Source organism: Nycticebus coucang, chromosome 3, assembly GCF_027406575.1.
Source record: "Nycticebus coucang isolate mNycCou1 chromosome 3, mNycCou1.pri, whole genome shotgun sequence".
NCBI classification, from domain to species: Eukaryota; Metazoa; Chordata; class Mammalia; order Primates; family Lorisidae; genus Nycticebus; species Nycticebus coucang.
Window position 1 is genome coordinate 33,723,924 of NC_069782.1, and position 4,955 is coordinate 33,728,878.

The following is a 4,955-nucleotide window of genomic DNA, read 5'->3' on the forward strand; positions in this document are numbered from 1 at the left end:
AAAGTGAGATTAAATATCAAAGACATACTGCTAGGGTCATGTCCTAGAAAACCACAACCTCAGATGAAAGACAAATGTGCAAACGTTCTGGATCTTGTCCTCCATGCCTCTCCCCGGGCCTTTTGCAACTGTGTCCTGAAGAGCTTTTCACTTTCCCTGAAAACAGTGCTTCTTTGAGAACTTCCTCCTGGTCAAACCTGTCTTGAACTTTCTCATCCTGCTTTTTTTGTTTAATCAGGTTAGTTCAGCTGGGAATGACCATGTCCTAAATCTTTACTTAGTGAAATTATATTCAGCCTTTGACATTCTGTGGAGAGAATAAATGCCCTATATTCCTCACTGTTAGAAATAATTTTTCTTGTGCTTTCATCTGTAATATCTTCACCACAGCAGCACCATCCATCAGACACCTACTTTGTCCAGGCATGGGGCTAGCTAGAAGTATTAAATTATTTGTCTGATTGCCTCCAAATCTCAGCCTTTTCCCTCCAGAGTTAGCCTGACTTGAGCTGTTGTTCTACAGAATTGGAAGTTCCCTCCAGGTGAAAACTGAGCTTTATTTGTCTTTTTTTTTTTTTTTTTTTCCTAGCATTTAGCAGAGTCTCAGCCTGCACAAAAACAGGGTGTTGATAGGGTAAATGGCTGGGACTCTTTTTTTTTCTCTCTCTCTTTTTTTTTTTATTGTTGGGGATTCATTGAGGGTACAATAAGCCAGATTACACTGATTGCATTTGTTAGGTAAAGTCCCTCTTGCAATCATGTCTTGCCCCCAGAAGGTGTGGCACAAACCAAGGCCCCACCCCTCTCTCTCCTTCCCTCTCTCTGGTTTTCCTCACCCCCCATGACCTTAATTGTCATTAATTGTCCTCATATCAAAATTGAGTACATAGGATTCATGCTTCTCCATTCTTGTGATGCTTTACTAAGAATAATGTCTTCTACTTCCATCCAGGTTAATACGAAGGATGTAAAGTCTCCATTTTTTTTAATGGCTGAATAGTATTCCATGGTATACGTATACCACAGCTCGTTAATCCATTCCTGGATTAGTGGGCATTTAGGCTGTTTCCACATTTTGGCGATCGTAAATTGAGCCATAATAAACAGTCTAGTACAAGTGTCCTTGTGATAAAAGGACTTTTTTCCTTCTAGGTAGATGCCCAGTAATGGGATTGCAGGATCAAATGGGAGGTCTAGCTTGAGTGCTTTGAGGTTTCTCCATACTTCCTTCCAGAAAGGTTGTACTAGTTTGCAGTCCCACCAGCAGTGTAAAAGTGTTCCCTTCTCTCCACATCCACGCCAGCATCTGCAGTTTTGAGATTTTGTGATGTGGGCCATTCTCACTGGGGTTAGATGGTATCTCAGGGTGGTTTTGATTTGCATTTCTCTAATATATAGGGATGATGAACATTTTTTCATGTGTTTGTTAGCCATTCGTCTGTCTTCTTTAGAGAAGGAACTGGGTCCACACCTTTCCCCACTCACAAAAATTGATTCAAGATGGATAAAGGACTTAAATTTAAGGCATGAAATAATAAAAATCCTCAAAGAAAGCATAGGAAAAACACTGGAAGATATTGGCTTGGGGAAAGACTTCATGAAGAAGACTGCCATGGCAATTGCAACAACAACAAAAATAAACAAATGGGACTTCATTAAACTGAAAAGCTTCTGTACAGCCAAGGAGACAACAACCAAAGCAAAGAGACAACCTACACAATGGGAAAGGATATTTGCATATTTTTAATCAGACAAAAGCTTGATAACTAGGATCTATAGAGAACTCAAATTAATCCACATGAAAAAAGCCAACAATCCCATATATCAATGGGCAAGAGACATGAATAGAACCTTCTCTAAAGGGACTCTCTTTTCATCCTTTTTCATTTAACAAACATCATAAATTACCAAGTAATTATCTAGAACGGGCAATACAGTAAGTGCTGAAAACCATTTTGATAAAAAAGATGACGACTTTACATCTCTTGTATTAACCTGGATGGAGCTGACGTACATTCTACTTGGTAAAGGATCACAAGAATGGTAAAGCAAGTATCCAATGTACTCAATACTAATATGAAGCCACTAGATTAACAAATATACACCCACGTAGGAGAAAAGCACAATTCAACTCAAGTAGGGAGAAGAAGAGGGAGGGAGGGGGATTAGTGTGCTCTTGCCTAACAGGCACCACGTAAGGGTACATGGCACATCTCCTGCATGAGGGACACAACTACAACTTGGACTCTAACAAACACAAATAATGTGATCTAATCGTCTGTATCCTCATATTAATCTTAAATTAAAAAAAACACTGATGGTGGACATTAAAAAAATCATTTCAATAGCAGTGTATTTGTTCCTGCTGGATATTTGAAATCTTTGGAGAATTACACGTGGCTCTATTACCTACAGTTTGCAGCTGGTGGAGTTCCTCAGTCGATGCAGGGAATGATGTTAACAGGTGAATAGGTGTTTGGATTTGGGGCTAACTGAAGTTGAGATCGTGACAGATGACGGAACTCATTCATTAGAGAGGGCCTGGGTGGTGGAAGTAACAGGGGAAAAATGTATTAGCCTTCGTTGGAGGAATAAGGGGTCTCGCCTGCAAGAAATGGTGACTTGAAAACTCCTTATTACGGCATTCAGGGCCTGCAATGATTAGGCCCCTCTTCATCTCTCTAGTTCATGGTACCTATCTTCTGTATTCCAACCTCCAAACATAATGAACAATAGCATTTGCCTTCCTCCGAATAAGCCAACCTTTCTCTTATCTCACAACTTTGGACATGCTGTTTCTGAGGCTAGTAAGCCCTCTATCTCTCATTTCTCTGTATTCTCTTTCATCCCAGGTTTAATTCATTTAAATGTCACCCCCTCCAGGAACCCTGTCTGTCCCCTGGCACCCTGTGCTTCTCCTCTCCCTATCATAATGCTTATCACACCGTATTGTTCTTGCATGGGATGTATCTCTCACCCCTAAACGCTCAACATCTAGCTATTGATTGCTGTGGTGGTTAATTTTATATGTCAACTTGGCTGGGGCACAGTACCAAGATATTTGGTTAAATATTATTTTCAGTGTCACTTTGAAGGTATTTTTTTTAAATGAGATTAACATTTAAATTAGCAGACTTTGAGTAAAGCAGACTACTCTTCATAATGTGAGTGGGCCTTATCCACAGCTGAGGCCTTAAAAAAAGAAAAAAAAAAAAAAAAAAGACTCACCTCTCCAGAGGAAAAGGGAATTCTGGTAGCAGAATGAATGCCTGCAATCTGGAACTGCAGCTTTTCCCTGGGTCACCAGCCTAGGCCCCACCCTGCAGATGTTGGACTTGCTAACCTATGTAATCATGTGGGCCAACTCCTTAAATTCTCTAGATAGAAAGATAGATAAGTAGATGCTAGATAAAGATATGTGCATATACGTATATATGTACGTATACCTTGGTTCTCAGTGTATGTATCTGTATACGTTTGTATATGCGTATGTGTGTATGTGTCAGGTCTCTATCTTACATTATCTGTCTACCTATGTCAGTTCCTTTCCTCTGGAAAATCCTGACTAATCCTGACTAATGTAATCATGATTGTATCCAGCCCTGAGCTTAGTGACTGGAATTTAGAGTAGATCAAATAAAATTTGATTAAGCTGAGTTACGTGAAATCGACCTGATTCCCAGGAAAGAAAACCATCGCAGACGCAATGTCAAGACTTCTCTCTAAGAGAAAGGAGCCTGCACAGGTCAAGCCATTATAAGCAACGATTGATCTCACTAGTCTGAGAGTCTCTTTCTCTCCTTCTAGCAAAGAGAACAGAGGAAACGAAGGGTAATGCAACTCCCTACCATGAACACGTTAGCCCCTGAGTTGCTATTAATTGGCACTCAAGTTTTGTGACAAAATCTGTTTTTATCAATCATAACTGTGCTTGTTTAAGAGTCATAAAGGCAAGGTTCTCCTAATCTGACACAGAGAGGAAGGTGCCTGGCTCTAGTTGTGGTGGGAGGATCCCAGGTTTCACAAGTCATTGGGAAGGAGCCCGCAGAAAGAAAACCCAGCCTTTATGTCTCCCGTATCTTAAAACCTGGGCCCGCTGACCTCCCCAGGCTTTTCACTGCATGAAAGATACAGTTATCCCCAGGATAATTTAAAATTTATCACCAACCCAGAATTATAACGATTTTAGAATTTAACTGAATTCTTAGAGTGTTGGGTAGGTTCTTAAGTATCCTATGTGGATGAAAAGACGATGAGAAAAAAATGACCTAGTAGAAGACTTCCATGCTAAACATTCAAATTAACCTTCTCATACAGAACTTTCTGGGTATATGCTGATCCATGGAAACATTTGGATGGGCGTGCATGAAAGAGTCTGGCTAGAACTTGGGATTTAGTACAGTTAATTTGTCACTATTGAAGGTAGTTACTCGTTTCTTGCATGCACTGAAAAGAATGGGGAGAATAGTGGGCCCCAGATTTTAACTTCCTTCTTTAAATGAGATTGATTTATCTGTCTTTTTACTAACTTTGATAGCTCCTGGGCTTCCTCTCCAGAGAAGAAGTGAGATAAGTATTACTGATGGGACCTCACGTATTGTGCATATTGCAAGGGTACATGTCAAATATATTCAGAGTAGAGCATAAACGTCTAAACACAACAATTAAATAAATGAGGGGAAGGCTGTGTTAACCAGTTTGATGTAAACATTCCAAATTGTATATAAAATTAGCATATCATACCCCATAAATGCAGTAATGTACATAGTTATGATTTAATAAAAAATTAAATAAAACAATGCAAGTAATAATAATAATAGAGCCAAAAAAGTGAAATAAAATAAGCAAAGTATGATTGAGCCATTAACAAGCAAAAAAAGCTGTTGGTATAAGGAAAGAAGAGATAGAAAAATAAGGGGAAAAAGAAACTTGCATTTCGACAAGATGGATAATCC